The sequence below is a fragment of the Lissotriton helveticus genome, chromosome 11, assembly GCF_964261635.1.
Source record: "Lissotriton helveticus chromosome 11, aLisHel1.1, whole genome shotgun sequence".
Lineage (NCBI taxonomy): Eukaryota > Metazoa > Chordata > Amphibia > Caudata > Salamandridae > Lissotriton > Lissotriton helveticus.
The window spans coordinates 774,775,349-774,792,361 of NC_136072.1; the positions used below are offsets into that span (position 1 = coordinate 774,775,349).

The window sequence follows — 17,013 nt, forward strand, 5'->3', positions numbered from 1 at the left end:
CCGGTCTTGCCGGTAAAGTACTTGCCAGGTGGCTAGCAATTCGCGTAAAAAAAAAACCAATGTATATCACAAGAAGTCTATATGGGATCAAGGAAACAGACGGTGTTTAAACACGGTTTAAAAAAGACACACAAGTCTATTTCATCAAGTTAGGAGCTGGAGCGAGCGTTCGGAATTTATGGCAGTTTTAAATTAATATTTCACTAGCTGAAATTGCAAAATGTTGGCCCCGGCCCCTGCAAAGGTTAACGTCAGTGTACACAGTCAAAGTCGGAAGAGATGGTTTCCCGGGAGGGTTGAGGGAGGAGGAGTGGCCCGCCCACCGACCTGGCGCGGCCTCTGGCCTGGTGCCTTGATAAACGCCCGCCCAGACTACGAGGTCTGCTGACACCGCCTTCCCGCAGAGCTGAAGCAAGTCAAGGCCGCTGCTGTGAGCTGCAGGTGAGAACCGGGCCTCGGGATCCACTCCCCTTTCTCCCTCATCCCTGCGTCCCGCGCGTCCCCGCAAAATCACTGAGTTTTCCTGATAGCCCCGCCGGTGTGGGGAGCGATGCTGCGGCTGCAGTAACACGACATGCCGAGGCCGCGCCCATGTCTAATCAACAAAAAATAGGACGAACTTTCTCTAAGTTCTGGATGTCGCTTCTAAGTATACACGATAGCGACGCTGCAAACAGCCAGTCAACGTTGCTTTTATTTCTGTCTTGACTGTATGTGGGCTTTTTTTTAACGTTTAAAAACTAAAGTTTGCTGTGACGCTAAAACCAGGAAGTTTCTTCAGTTCTTTTCTCGCAGAGGGGTGTGTTTAGTTTAACCGTCCTTCAGAATCGAACATCACATATAGTGCAGACTCTGTTTTTCGTGTGTTTGCTCGTAAAGTGTGTGTATATACACACACACACACACACACACACTAAATCAAAGTAGCACGCGTGAGACCAAATTAAATATGGTTGATTGGAAGTTTATAATTCCCAGCGCTCTCAAGTTTCCAGGTCTTTTCTCGAGTAGAACATCCAGTCCGGGTTTTACATTAGTATTCAGGAAAAAATCCGAGCCAGCTAAATTACTCATACATGGAATTGGAAACTTTAGAGTTCTGCATTCATAAAAGTACGAAGTTTGTCCTTTCTTGAAAACAGATGAAAATAAAAACATAATGTGAGCAAGGTTCTTTGTAGGCAGTTCTCAGACATACTGGGGAGTATATTGTGTGCTAAACTAGAAGGTGATCGTTGTGTGTATTTTTCGTTTAAAATACTAAATGATTACTGCATCGATACGTCTTCATCGTTTACGTGCGATGTGGTGTGGCTTTTTTTTTATTAAAACACTTTTAGGAGAGCTAAAATGCGCTATTTCAAGAGGTACCACAGATTATTATTTTTATTTTTTAAAGAAACTAACATCCTGCAAGGATGGAATAGCAACGTTTTACTTTGTAACTGTTTGGTGGTTGAATAGGTAACGTGAGGTCGCTGTGTCCTGGAGTTCGAGGCAAAGACATATTTAGCCCAGGCATGTAACTAGAAGGTTGATGTGGGTGGGTCGTGCTGGGAGGGGTGATTTGGTGGAAGACCGTACGCTGCTTTGAAAAGGAGTGTCTGAAATATGTACAAGGCCTGGTTTTTCTCAGGCAGCTTGGCGGTGGTATGCTTGGGTGAATTATAAAGAGTTTTGATGAGAAGTTTGCTTGGAGCAATGGGGACGGCAGCTAGAAGACTATCTGTGGCTGATTCTGCTGAATAGTCACGAGTTCATTAGCGTTTTAGCTGCTTGAATGGCCCCTGTTTCTGATTTTTCGGCTCTTCACTAATTGGACAGTACTTTGGTATTTGTGTTGATGATTATTATGGGTAGAAGAGACGCACCCCTGGATTTCTGGCTGAACAGGCACATTTCAATCAGTTGGGGTTTGGAGATGTGGATAGGTCGGTGACAAAGATGGGTCATGCACTTTAAGGAAATACATCAGATGCCTAGAGTTGTAATAACTGATTTTAATTAACCATGCACACAGAATTCTTATCTACCCTTGGCAGTATAAAGTCAGGGTTGGCCATGCATGCTTTTGAATGTCTGACCTGCACGTTGCACTCACCCCGACAAAAAATAGATTGTTATCCCATTGACCATAGTTTGCTGGTTGTTTCAGGGCTGTAGTTTTCATTCACGAGGATGCGGAAATGTGTTGTGCACTCACTGAATTTTGTGTTCATTAACTCCCAATGTTATAGCGAGGCCTAGAAGAACAGACGAGGAATACACATCTTTACTTATCCTTGTTTTTATAGTACTTACGTGTAGGATTTTATCAATACAAACTTAAAATGGTAGACAAAGAAGTCTTTTTCGGCATTCCCTACATCCCTGTGGGTGCACCATTCACTGGTTTAGTTTAAATGCTGACCTAGCTAATCATTCTTCTAAAGTCCATAATATGAGTTTCCTTGAGTTGAATAATTAACTCCTCACATATGAGGGGCCAGAGACGATTTAGCGTATGATGGGCACTATGATAGATGTCACTATTACAAATTGTTCATTTTCTATTCACATACTTAAGATTTTATAGTTGTCTGCACATAAGGTCTATTATAGCTTTAGTGGCGTTTATGCCGAAATACCCTACATGCGATGAGATGTACCATAAAGTGCTTGGCTGTCTGTGATGGCAAGGAACGGGGCAACTAAAATCAATTGGTGGAGATGGAAAGCGGACAACGGTACTGAATTTACTCATTTAAAGTCAAGTGATCTCCCTCCGGTCAGAGCAGTGTTTTGGGAGAGTGAGGGGGTGACCATGGAGACAGCCTGGGATGCTGTTGGGACCCAAGGAGTAGTCCAGGGGGCCAGCTGATGGTCCAAGGGAGTTTAGGCAAACCCTTGGGTCTAAGTGACTGTCCAGTGAGACTTGAGCCTAAATGAAAGTCCGGAGGAACACAGACCTGACTGAGGGCTTGCATGGCTTTGAACTGAATACGAAGGGGGCCTTCATTCTGCTATTGGAGTCCTTGTTGAAATGGGCCCAGTGATGATCCAGACAGGCTTAGTTCTGAGCGAGAGCTACCCAAAAAGATGTTATTGTCCATGGTTTTGCAGCGGAAAAAAAACCTAGTCTGCACTGGTGAAAGGCATTGCACCAAAAACCTACCATCGGTAGTTTCATACAATTTATGAGTTGAAAATTGGACTGATTGGAAGATTAACAAGTACCGTCTGGAGCAGCCCGCCCATCCGTTTTTCCAATATCTTTGGCATGTATGTAATAGGTTGGGAGGTGCCAAAAAGTGTTCAGATTATTTTTCTCGTAAAGCAGATTTAATGGCCAATTTAATTCACTTTTAAAGAGGCAGGTAAAGAGAAGTTCTGTGTAGTAATGTCGTCTTAGCTGCCATTCCGGGGTTAGGTCAATAGAGAATGTGTTATCATGGGGTTGTAGAGTACAAACCTTTTTGTAACTTCTAATGTTTGCCATTGAAGAGATTGTGACAAAGCCAAGTCTGTGTGATTTTTGTAGTTGAGAATTAGCATCTGGTCTCAACTTTGTCTCGTATTAAATACATCACAAAGTAATAACTTTTGGTTAAGACCGCACATAGTGGTTGAAATTGAGCAACATAGGGAGCACAAATAAGGGTTTCTCAAAGAATTTAGCAATTGAATGAAATGCTTTTGAATAGCAGTCTTGTCTCCTGTTCTGGCAAAATAAGATTTTTTTTTTTTTTTATCTTGGTGGATGGCTGATTTCTAGGTAGCCTGGGAAAAATGTCCATGACTGGATTAGATCTGAATGTTCATTCAGTTTAATAGTCTACCGTGTGGGATGGGTGCATCTCCAAGAGTTCAGGTTGGATAAATGCAGTTTTTCTACTACAGTTAATTTTCCATCAACTGTCTTTTTTGAGGCCTGTTTAATGAATGACTCGTAGTAATTGGCAACAAAAGGAATGACTGAAGAGCCACTCTAGGACGTAGTGTCTAGAGGAGTTGCGGTTGGATATCGTTGGACCGTTGGACTCTATCAGCTACTTACAAATGTAACTGGGAAACAGAACTCTGGGTTTACTACATACCTGTCCTGACTCACCTTGAGTAGGGACCATATTCTCATCCCACCCAAAAGTCTTGAGGCCAATTGCCAATACTTCTAGAGTATTTTACCAGCAGGGGCCAAGGGAACCCTCAATTTGTCGTCTTTTAAAAAAAAAAAAAAAAAAAAAAAAAAAAAAAAAAACTTGCCTCCCACCATAAAGTTCTCCCGCACCAAACGAACCTGAGTGACGGGTGGAAATGCGTGCACACTAGAGATTGCAGGTTTTATTCCTAGCTGTGCGAATTGTTAATTCAGTTCTGGTGACTTTTGCATTCTAACAAATGTAGGTATGTTTTTGCTATTATAACTGGAACTGCAAGTACTAGAATCTGTAGACAATTGGGGTAGGGTGAGCTACTCTTCTCTTGAGCGGTGTAAAATAACTGCAAATACTTGTTTTACTCTAGAGGATAGTGGAGGTTTGACTATTTCATTTGTTCAAATAATTTCTAATTTTTAGGTCTCTTACCGCACAGAATTTTAGCTGTCAGTTCCGAAGAGACCTTTGTGGCCTATACTAATCTTCTAGTGATCTTGGAGTCTGCCCGTTGCTTACACTATCTGTCCCCTGGTTTGTCCCTGCCATTGCACATAGCCTCCTTACCACCTTTTTGATTAGCTGATCATTTTTCTACTGCTCAGGTTTAGTGAACTACTTTTTCTTTTCCATTATGCACTCTGTGAGTGTGCGTGTATTTTGTTGCTCTCTTGCATGCTGCATACCGCTACTCACGCGCTCCTCTACATCTCAGTCCTTGAAATAAATGTTATGTTTCTTTATCCTACTTTTTTTGGGAAGACCTGGCAGCTGCAATTTGCTCTGGGCTTCTCCCCAATCAAAAAAGCTTTTTTGTGCTTCTAGAAATACATTGTTTTTAATTTACTGGTATAAGTGACGCCAACCATTTTAGATGGCAGGATTAAAAAAAAAGCGGCTCCACATCGGGCAGTAGACGTGCAGTGTCCGCAGGCGTGCAGGTGCCTAGAGAATGACAGCTGCCACACCAATTTGTTTTGTTTTGCTTGATGCTACACAGCATCGGCAAAAAATTGGATAAGCCAAACGGTCAATAAGAAGTGAGCTATTGAGTTTGCCAATACTTGTTGGCTATAATAGTTCTCTTCTGCAATTGTGGACCATTGGGTGCTTCTAATACAGCAGATCTTGAGGGTTGTGGTGAAGGAATTCACTGGAGCAAGGCTGAGAATCCATAATACAGGTGGAACTGGTTCGAGGAACTGGTTCCTGCACCTGGCTCCTTGGTGGATTTAAGGCAGCACACAAGCTTCTTACGGAAAGGTGGTGGTGTTAGGTGGAGGCGTGGAAGATGCACCTGGAATTGTCACCCCCCAGAAATTGCATTGGGTCAATGGAGCTGATTCGAAGTACTGTGGCGTTGGCTTCTCAGTGATCTTATGGAATTCAGAAATGTGATGCTGAAACATACATGGTGACATCTAGATAAGTGAGTAACCTGTAGGAAAGAGCGGAGGCTATCAGATTTCATAATGGTGTCTGATAGAGGTGGTCTGCAGTTATGGTGGACTGTGCTATAACTGTGATCAGGTTAAAGTAATGGTACAGAAGCTATGGAAGGTCAGGTTATGTAGGGGCGCGGTTATATTTTGACTGCAGCTGTCCTACGACAGCCGAAATGGTATTTATTAAAGTGGCAAGATAAAATGGTATGAATGCCATTTTAAAGACGTGGCAATGGGTGGGTGGTATCCTTTGGAATACGTTGTGGTATTCTACAGAGTAGGGGAGTTTATGTTGCTTTCCATTCACTAATGTTTGTCACTAATTAAATACACCAAGTAGGATATGGAGTAAATAGATGTGACTGTGTTCTTGAAGCACTAAACTAACCCTAATAGCAACCAATAACCAACCATTGGTTTAATCACAAAGCTTGGGTTGCGCAGTAGCTGTGTATCAGCTAGAAGCGCTGGGGTAGTAAGCGCTACATACATTACAGACGGTCGAGAGGTGGTTTATTTTAAGTTTTATATAGCGCTGGCTAGACCCAGAGGTATCAGAGCGGTTTACATGATCATGATAGTATAAGGCAAACATGGTATAAAAGCATTAAAACAAGGGTAAGGACTGCGTGAAAGGACAACTCTGCCTCCGTGCTAATCCTGTGTAAGCTAACGGGTGGTTCTGGTGTGTACACTGCGCCTGCTGTCTCTGCACTCCTGGGCTGTGGCCTGTCTAATTCCGGGTTTTGTGTCTTTAACGGCTTCACTTTGATCTCCCAGGGCCTGGCCCTCGTCACGCGGCTGCTTCTCCCGGGCATTGATTGTACATCCTGCCGCGGGAGGCCGCGCTTCCGGGGCGTGGTCTCTCCGCTTCACATGACAGTCGTCTTCCCTCATGGCTCATTGAATGTGTGCAAAGTTAGTCAGTTGTCACGAGCGGAGTCCGGCTTTGCGTGGAGTTTGAATAAATGTTTTTGTTAGACTATCATAGTTCAGCCCCAGTGCTGTGCAAATAAAGGGGCCGTGGACAAAAATCACATGGAAATCAAGGGCGGTCTAAGGCCGGAAAAGCAGGTTTCTGTGTTCAGGCGGGCTAGGCTCACGCGCAAAGTTCACGCCTATTATTTTGCAACTCGCTGGGCGACTGCTACAAAGATGGGTGTGTATGCACATGAACACGGTTTTAAATCTCCCCAGGGCATAAGTCTCCGTTCACCATAATGAGCGGCTGGTAGTCACGTTTGCTAATTAAGGCGCCAAGAAGCGATAGCCTCTAGTATAGCAGAATTCAAATATGTTCAGGGTGCATCTTTTCACTACTGTGTTAAAATCGGAACTATGCAGATTAAAATTAAATAGCATTATTAATATTTGTCTAGTATGTACGCCGGGGCACCATTTTGCCCGAACTGAAGATTCGATTGTGTCCTCAAGTTGGCAGTTTGGAAATTTGAAAATATTTTAGGTTGTCTTTTTATTTTTATGTAATTGCGAGCAGATGATACAATATGTAATCACTAAACTAGCGTGCGACAGCGATACAAGTAATGGCTGGAAACGCTCGATATAAACCAGTCATAATTACGCCATGTCATGTTCCATTCCAGTTATTTATTTTTTCTGTTCCCGAAAAGTACCACGGTTAACACACCGGCGATCCTATCTTCACGTGCTGCACTGCCACGTTACTTCCAAATACCCCACACACGTTTCAGCTAAGTTTGGCCTGGTCGGTGAAAACCAGTCCTTGTGACGGCGACAGACCCAGTTATGCACATAATTCCCGAGTTCCCTGTCCCTCTAGGCTGGGTTTAAACTGGCGACTCTGAAGGGAATAGTTGTGTAGTTTTGCGCAGTCTATGCCACCCTTTTATTTTAAATAGGTATGCTTTTAAAAAAAAAAAAAAAAAATTTTTTTTAGGTAAGCCTAAGTACTGAAATGGCACTAAAAATCCACACTCTGCGTTTGAACTTGGGGGATGAGCCTCAATTTCCCTGGAGAGTGAAGGCAAATCCATGACACATTCTGAGAAGCGAGGCGCTTAATTTCATTTATGCGGAAGGACCTATTATCTCCCCAGTCGAACTTAACTGCCCGTTTATTTTTTTTTTAATAAGATCTGAAACCTATGAGTAACTGTTTCTAGAGCATATTGTTACAGCTTCCCAAAGTGTTACAGTATCCATTCTTCCTCGCTCCACAGCCATAGTGTTCCTGTACTGTATCAGAGTACAAGGCTGAGCAGGCGAAACTGCCCCAGGGTGGTGTAATGGCTCTCCCCTTCAGAGAGTCCTTGTAGCAAATTTCAAGGACAGTGCATTTGTTCACTGAATACAAAACGAGTGTGTGACGTCGGTTTGGCCCTACATCTGGCACCTGGTGGTATGAAGTCGAGCTTTTCATTTAGGTTGTGAATGTGTGTTAGCAAGTGTCGTTGAACTGCCTTTTTAAGCACCCTGGGTCTTATTTGGGGTGCTTTGAAAATCCTTGTGGTAAGCTTCCCCTAATGATGGGGTTAGTAGTGGTGTATCTCTCCTCCTTTAGTGTTGGATATCAGTGTAATTTAGTTTTTCCTCTCTTGCTTTTGTGTTGTCTTTGGAAAACTGGTCCATGATCCATGTGTCTTGGTGCTTCTAGATGTTTCTAACATTGTGGTTTGGTCTTCGAGTGATCGTCCGTGCCCTCGCTGGAGCAGTGATGGTGGCAACTGACATTTGGTGTCCATACTGTGAATAGTTAGTGGCACACACGGTGCACATCTTTATCTTTAGTGTCCTTGTGTTATGAGATATATATATATATATATATATATATATATATATATATATATATATATATATATATATATATATATATAGATTACCAAACCAATCTTCTGATTAAAGAAGGCGCTGACTCCGTGAGTTTCAATTCAAACGTATTTATTCCTTTTCAGTTTCTGCTCAGACGCGTTTCGACGGACTCCTGCCGCCTTGATCACTAACAAATGCATACTGACATTACGGTTTATATATACACAAAAGCACATTCTCACTGATTGGGTAGTCTCAGTTAATGTTGAATGACAGTTGCTATAGTTACCTCGGTTACACCCAAGGTGATGACGCTGCTTTAGCATATGACTTGCACATTTAGAGCATCCATATAGTCTTTCTACTGTTACTGTTAAATCACATGTAACAGGTACTTGTAGCATATGTGACCAAACAATTACGTGCTTAATATGTACAGTGTGAAAAATTGTGCCCAACATTACTGTGAGAGTGCGCATTACTGGTGACACAGCAACCCTCATTTACAGCCTTTTTTAGTTAACATGTTTTGTATCTGCGCTTCAGCGAATCCCGTGTGTCCATGCACACAGGCTGCACATTGCTGCTCATATAAACATGTGGATTGGTCCGGCGCTGTAATCTCAAAAGTGTCACTTCCCTGAGGCGCGCTTCTGCTAGTGGGCAGCATCTGGATTGTTCAGACTCGGTGAGTGTTTACAGTGAGACCGCCGCGCGCGCGTTTCTTGTATCGCCTGATAGCCTAATGCAGGTAAACTATTGAATGTAGATTACTGCTCCTTCTACTTGAAGGAAGGCGAGCGGGACCTGACATTGTATTGTTATATAGCAAGTGCTGCTGAGCGTAGCGGCGGGGGTTGCCTGCTGTGTGGCACGATGTGTGATGTTTACTATCTATTGGTCGGTCATCTCCCTGTAGTGATGAGTGCTTATAATGTGTATTTACAGTGATTATGGATTAGAACTATGCATATGTTCGCGGGTACTGGGGATAAGGAAGGCAGAGAGAGGCGCTGGTATATGTTTGTTTAAATGTGGACACTAAGGGCCTCATCCGCATTTAAACCTGCCGGGATCTTGGAGTTCATTAGAATTATGTATCTAGACTCCAGGCGGCGTAGCGCCAGTTTCCGATTTCCACCTCTCGGATTCTTGGGGATGCTGTCTATAACAAAGTAAGTTAGACCATCCATATTGCCCCCATGGGCCTCGTGGATGTGGCGCGCCACGGGGTACGTTTGGTCTAAGTTCGCAATCGCCCTTAGGTGCTGCAGAATTCTCACATGGACGGGATGAATAGTCGATCCCACATATCTTTTGCCGCACTGGCATGTTAGCACGTAAACAGCAAAATCAGTTTTGCATGTGAAATGTGCCCTCAGGGAGTATTTCTTTCTTCTGAATGGTAACTGGACCTCAGTGGTATTGATGCCATACATGCAGGCTTTGCATTTTATGCATTTTTTGAACCCCTTCTGTGACTGTAACCAGTTTTTCTTCTGTTTAAGAACAGGTGCATTCACCACCAGGGCGTTCCGCATTGATTTCGCTTTCCTGAACGATATCAGTGGACTCTCTCCTACTACGCTCCCTATAGTAGGGTCATTGTGGATTAATGGCCAGTGCCTTTTTAAGATTTTGCGGAGGTTTGAGTGATATCGGTTGTAGCCTGTTATTAGTCTGGGGGGTTGTCTCGCCTTACTGTTTGTAGTTGTTTCATTTACCACTGGGAATATTAGATCCTTTCTATTCTTGGTTTCACATTTCACTTCAGCTTTTCTGCACGTTTCTGGGGTGTATCCTCTTTGTTGGAGTCGTGAGAATAGATTTGTTTTAGCATTAGTAAGACCCTCAGGAGTGCTGCAATTGCGTGTCATCCTGAGGCATTCTGCATAAGGGATTGATTGTTTGAGGGGGGTGGGGTGGAAACTATGGGCATGTAGGATTCCATTCCCTGCAGTCGGTTTGCGGTAAGTGCGTGTTTGGATTTTATCATGCTCAACAAACAGCTCTATATCTAAAAATTGTATGTTTTCTGTGCTGGTGTTGCAAGTGAACTTAAGATTTAAACTATTCTCATTAAGTTTCTCCGTGAATTCCACAGCACTCTGCACATCGCCCTCCCACAAAATGAAAATGTCATCAATAAATCTGTTGTACACAACCACATTTTTCTCCATGATTTCTCTGTGCTGTACCCACAGCACCCGCTCCTCCCACCAGCCCATGTGGAGATTCGCATAGCTGGGGGAGAAGCAAGTTCCCATGGCCGAACCTTGTACCTGTTTGTAATACAATTTGTCAAACATAAATGTGTTGTTCGTAAGACACCATTCTGTCATTGCCAAAATCATTTGGGTGTGTTCAAACAGGTTTATAGGTCTTTTTCCCAGGAAGTATTTGATGGCGTTTAGGCCATCCGTATGTCTGATGCTGGTGTATAGGGCTTGGACATCTAGTGTCATGAACACATATTCCTTCTTCCATCCAATATCATACACTTTGGATAGGAAATCTCCTGTGTCTTTTATATAAGCAGGTAGTTTAGTGTGTGTGTGTGTGTGTGTGTGTGTGTGTGTGTGTGTGTGTGTGTGTGTGACTGTGTGTGTGTGTGACTGTGACACTGTGTGTGACACTGTGTGACACTGTGTGTGTGTGTGACTGTGACACTGTGTGTGACACTGTGTGTGACACTGTGTGTGTGTGTGACTGTGACACTGTGTGTGACACTGTGTGTGACACTGTGTGTGTGTGTGACTGTGACACTGTGTGTGACACTGTGTGTGACACTGTGTGTGTGTGTGACTGTGACACTGTGTGTGACACTGTGTGTGACACTGTGTGTGTGTGTGACTGTGACACTGTGTGTGACACTGTGTGTGACACTGTGTGTGTGTGTGTGTGTGACACTGTGTGTGTGTGTGTGACACTGTGTGTGACACTGTGTGTGACACTGTGTGTGACACTGTGTGTGACACTGTGTGTGTGTGTGACTGTGACACTGTGTGTGACACTGTGTGTGACACTGTGTGTGTGTGTGACTGTGACACTGTGTGTGACACTGTGTGTGTGACTGTGACACTGTGTGTGACACTGTGTGTGACACTGTGTGTGTGTGTGACTGTGACACTGTGTGTGACACTGTGTGTGACACTGTGTGTGTGTGTGTGTGACACTGTGTGTGTGTGTGTGTGACACTGTGTGTGTGTGTGTGTGACACTGTGTGTGTGTGTGTGACACTGTGTGTGTGTGTGTGTGTGACACTGTGTGTGTGTGTGACACTGTGTGTGTGTGTGACACTGTGTGTGTGTGTGTGTGACACTGTGTGTGTGTGTGTGACACTGTGTGTGTGTGTGTGTGACACTGTGTGTGTGTGTGTGACACTGTGTGTGTGTGTGACACTGTGTGTGTGTGACACTGTGTGTGTGTGACACTGTGTGTGTGACACTGTGTGTGTGTGACACTGTGTGTGTGTGACACTGTGTGTGTGTGACACTGTGTGTGTGTGACACTGTGTGTGTGTGACACTGTGTGTGTGTGACACTGTGTGTGTGTGACACTGTGTGTGTGTGACACTGTGTGTGTGTGACACTGTGTGTGTGTGACACTGTGTGTGTGTGTGACTGTGTGTGTGTGTGACTGTGTGTGTGTGTGACTGTGTGTGTGTGTGACTGTGTGTGTGTGTGACTGTGTGTGTGTGTGACTGTGTGTGTGTGTGACTGTGTGTGTGTGTGTGACTGTGACACTGTGTGTGTGACTGTGACACTGTGTGTGACACTGTGTGTGTGTGTGACTGTGACACTGTGTGTGTGTGTGACTGTGACACTGTGTGTGACACTGTGTGTGTGTGTGACACTGTGTGTGACACTGTGTGTGTGACTGTGACACTGTGTGTGACTGACACTGTGTGTGTGTGTGTGTGACACTGTGTGTGTGTGTGACACTGTGTGTGTGTGTGTGTGACACTGTGTGTGTGTGACACTGTGTGTGTGTGACACTGTGTGTGTGTGACACTGTGTGTGTGTGACACTGTGTGTGTGTGACACTGTGTGTGTGTGACACTGTGTGTGTGTGACACTGTGTGTGTGTGACACTGTGTGTGTGACACTGTGTGTGTGTGACTGTGTGTGTGTGACTGTGTGTGTGTGACACTGTGTGTGTGTGACACTGTGTGTGTGTGACACTGTGTGTGTGTGACACTGTGTGTGTGTGTGACTGTGTGACTGTGTGTGTGTGTGACTGTGTGACTGTGTGTGTGACTGTGTGTGTGACTGTGTGTGTGTGTGTGTGTGACTGTGTGTGACTGTGTGACTGTGTGTGTGTGACTGTGTGACTGTGTGTGACTGTGTGTGTGACTGTGTGACTGTGTGTGACTGTGTGTGTGTGACTGTGTGACTGTGTGTGACTGTGTGTGACTGTGTGACTGTGTGTGACTGTGTGTGACTGTGTGTGACTGTGTGTGACTGTGTGTGTGTGTGTGTGACTGTGTGTGTGTGTGACTGTGTGTGTGTGTGACTGTGTGTGTGTGTGACTGTGTGTGTGTGTGACTGTGTGTGTGTGTGACTGTGTGTGTGACTGTGTGTGTGACTGTGTGTGTGACTGTGTGTGTGACTGTGTGTGTGACACTGTGTGTGTGTGACTGTGTGTGTGACTGTGTGTGTGTGTGTGTGACTGTGTGTGTGTGTGTGTGACTGTGTGTGTGTGTGACTGTGTGTGTGTGTGACTGTGTGTGTGTGTGACTGTGTGTGTGACTGTGTGTGACTGTGTGTGTGTGTGTGTGTGACTGTGTGTGTGTGACTGTGTGTGTGTGTGACTGTGTGTGTGTGTGTGACTGTGTGTGTGTGTGACTGTGTGTGTGTGTGACTGTGTGTGTGTGTCTGTGTGTGTGACTGTGTGTGTGTGACTGTGTGTGTGTGTGACTGTGTGTGTGACTGTGTGTGTGACTGTGTGACTGTGTGTGTGTGACTGTGTGTGTGACTGTGTGTGTGTGTGTGTGTGTGTGACTGTGTGTGTGACTGTGTGTGTGTGTGTGTGACTGTGTGTGTGTGTGTGTGACTGTGTGTGTGTGTGTGTGTGTGACTGTGACTGTGTGTGTGTGTGTGACTGTGTGTGTGTGTGACTGTGTGTGTGTGTGACTGTGTGTGTGTGTGACTGTGTGTGTGTGTGACTGTGTGTGTGTGTGACTGTGTGACTGTGTGACTGTGTGACTGTGTGACTGTGTGACTGTGTGACTGTGTGACTGTGTGTGTGTGAGAGACTGTGTGTGTGTGACTGTGTGTGTGTGTGACTGTGTGTGTGTGTGACTGTGTGTGTGTGTGTGACTGTGTGACTGTGTGTGTGTGTGTGTGTGACTGTGTGTGTGTGACTGTGTGTGTGTGACTGTGTGTGTGTGACTGTGTGACTGTGTGTGTGTGTGTGTGTGTGTGTGTGACTGTGTGTGTGTGACTGTGTGTGTGTGACTGTGTGTGTGTGTGTGTGTGACTGTGTGTGTGTGTGTGACTGTGTGTGTGTGTGTGTGTGTGACTGTGTGTGTGTGTGTGTGTGACTGTGTGTGTGTGTGACTGTGTGTGTGTGTGACTGTGTGTGTGTGACTGTGTGTGTGTGTGACTGTGTGTGTGTGTGACTGTGTGTGTGTGTGACTGTGTGTGTGTGTGACTGTGTGACTGTGTGACTGTGTGACTGTGTGACTGTGTGACTGTGTGACTGTGTGACTGTGTGACTGTGTGACTGTGTGACTGTGTGACTGTGTGTGTGTGTGAGAGACTGTGTGTGTGTGACTGTGTGTGTGTGTGACTGTGTGTGTGTGTGACTGTGTGTGTGTGTGACTGTGTGTGTGTGTGACTGTGTGTGTGTGTGACTGTGTGTGTGTGTGACTGTGTGTGTGTGTGACTGTGTGTGTGTGTGACTGTGTGTGTGACACTGTGTGTGACACTGTGTGTGTGACACTGTGTGTGACACTGTGTGTGTGTGTGACTGTGTGTGTGTGACTGTGTGTGTGTGTGACTGTGTGTGTGTGACTGTGTGTGTGTGACTGTGTGTGTGTGTGACTGTGTGACTGTGTGTGTGTGACTGTGTGACTGTGTGTGTGTGACTGTGTGTGTGTGTGACTGTGTGTGTGTGTGACTGTGTGTGTGTGTGACTGTGTGTGTGTGACTGTGTGTGTGTGACTGTGTGTGACTGTGTGTGTGACACTGTGTGTGACACTGTGTGTGACACTGTGTGTGTGTGAGACTGTGTGTGTGTGTGAGACTGTGTGTGTGTGAGACTGTGTGTGTGTGAGACTGTGTGTGACTGTGTGACTGTGTGTGTGTGACTGTGTGTGTGTGACTGTGTGTGTGTGACTGTGTGACTGTGTGTGACTGTGTGTGTGACTGTGTGACTGTGTGTGTGTGTGTGTGACTGTGTGACTGTGTGTGTGTGTGTGTGACTGTGTGTGTGTGTGTGACTGTGTGTGTGTGTGTGACTGTGTGTGTGTGTGACTGTGTGTGTGTGTGACTGTGTGTGTGTGTGACTGTGTGTGTGTGTGACTGTGTGTGTGTGTGACTGTGTGTGTGTGTGACTGTGTGTGTGTGTGACTGTGTGTGTGACTGTGTGTGTGACTGTGTGTGTGACTGTGTGTGTGTGACTGTGTGTGTGTGACTGTGTGTGTGTGACTGTGTGTGTGTGACTGTGTGTGTGTGACTGTGTGTGTGTGACTGTGTGTGTGTGACTGTGTGTGTGTGTGACTGTGTGTGTGTGACTGTGTGTGTGTGTGACTGTGTGTGTGTGTGACTGTGTGTGTGACTGTGTGTGACTGTGTGACTGTGTGTGACTGTGTGACTGTGTGTGTGTGTGACTGTGTGACTGTGTGACTGTGTGACTGTGTGTGTGTGACTGTGTGACTGTGTGACTGTGTGTGACTGTGTGTGTGTGTGTGACTGTGTGTGACTGTGTGTGTGTGTGTGTGACTGTGTGTGTGTGACTGTGTGTGTGTGTGACTGTGTGTGTGTGTGACTGTGTGTGTGTGTGACTGTGTGTGTGTGACTGTGTGTGTGTGTGACTGTGTGTGTGTGTGACTGTGTGTGTGTGACTGTGTGTGTGTGACTGTGTGTGTGTGACTGTGTGTGTGTGACTGTGTGTGACTGTGTGTGACTGTGTGTGTGACTGTGTGTGTGTGTGACTGTGTGTGTGTGTGTGTGTGACTGTGTGTGTGTGTGTGTGTGACTGTGTGTGTGTGTGTGTGTGTGTGTGACTGTGTGACTGTGTGTGTGTGTGTGTGTGACTGTGTGTGTGACTGTGTGTGTGTGACTGTGTGACTGTGTGACTGTGTGTGACTGTGTGTGTGTGTGTGTGTGACTGTGTGTGTGTGACTGTGTGTGTGTGACTGTGTGTGTGTGTGACTGTGTGTGTGTGACTGTGTGTGTGTGTGACTGTGTGTGTGTGTGACTGTGTGTGTGTGACTGTGTGTGTGTGTGTGTGTGACTGTGTGTGTGTGTGACTGTGTGTGTGTGTGACTGTGACTGTGTGTGTGTGACTGTGTGACTGTGTGTGTGTGTGTGTGTGTGTGACTGTGTGTGTGTGACTGTGTGTGTGTGTGTGTGACTGTGTGTGTGTGTGTGTGTGACTGTGTGTGTGTGTGTGACTGTGTGTGTGTGTGTGTGACTGTGTGTGTGTGTGTGTGACTGTGTGTGTGTGTGTGACTGTGTGTGTGTGACTGTGTGTGTGTGACTGTGTGACTGTGTGTGTGTGTGTGTGTGTGTGTGTGACTGTGTGTGTGTGACTGTGTGTGTGTGTGTGTGTGACTGTGTGTGTGTGTGTGACTGTGTGTGTGTGTGACTGTGTGTGTGTGTGTGTGTGACTGTGTGTGTGTGACTGTGTGACTGTGTGTGTGTGTGTGTGTGTGTGACTGTGTGTGTGTGACTGTGTGTGTGTGTGACTGTGTGTGTGTGTGACTGTGTGTGTGTGACTGTGTGTGTGTGTGTGACTGTGTGTGTGTGTGTGTGTGACTGTGTGTGTGTGTGACTGTGTGTGTGTGTGACTGTGTGTGTGTGACTGTGTGTGTGTGTGACTGTGTGTGTGTGACTGTGTGTGTGTGTGACTGTGTGTGTGTGTGACTGTGTGTGTGTGTGACTGTGTGTGTGTGTGACTGTGTGTGTGTGTGACTGTGTGTGTGTGTGACTGTGTGTGTGTGTGTGTGTGACTGTGTGGTGTGTGTGTGACTGTGTGTGTGTGTGTGTGACTGTGTGTGTGTGTGTGTGACTGTGTGTGTGTGTGTGTGACTGTGTGTGTGTGACTGTGTGTGTGTGACTGTGTGACTGTGTGTGTGTGTGTGTGTGTGTGTGTGACTGTGTGTGTGTGACTGTGTGTGTGTGTGTGTGTGACTGTGTGTGTGTGTGTGACTGTGTGTGTGTGTGTGTGTGACTGTGTGTGTGTGTGACTGTGTGTGTGTGTGACTGTGTGTGTGTGACTGTGTGTGTGTGTGACTGTGTGTGTGTGTACTGTGTGTGTGTGTGACTGTGTGTGTGTGTGACTGTGTGTGTGTGTGACTGTGTGTGTGTGTGACTGTGTGTGTGTGTGACTGTGTGTGTGTGTGACTGTGTGTGTGTGTGTGTGTGTGACTGTGTGTGTGTGTGTGTGTGTGACTGTGTGTGTGTGTGTGACTG

General features: G+C 45.6%; 1 protein-coding gene across 3 annotated transcripts in view; it reads left to right on the plus strand.

Annotated features, from left to right (window-relative positions):
* Positions 1-250: 250 nt before the first annotated feature.
* Positions 251-17,013, plus strand: part of ANXA4 (annexin A4) — a 145,988-nt gene continuing 129,225 nt past the window's right edge. Inside the window, exon 1 of one of the 3 annotated variants that reach the window (XM_078666686.1) lies at positions 251-441. The gene's annotated coding sequence lies outside the window, so the exon portion shown is untranslated. The remainder of the gene's footprint in view (positions 442-17,013) is intronic. The other 2 variants (XM_078666687.1, XR_013602492.1) reach the window with 2 other exon arrangements.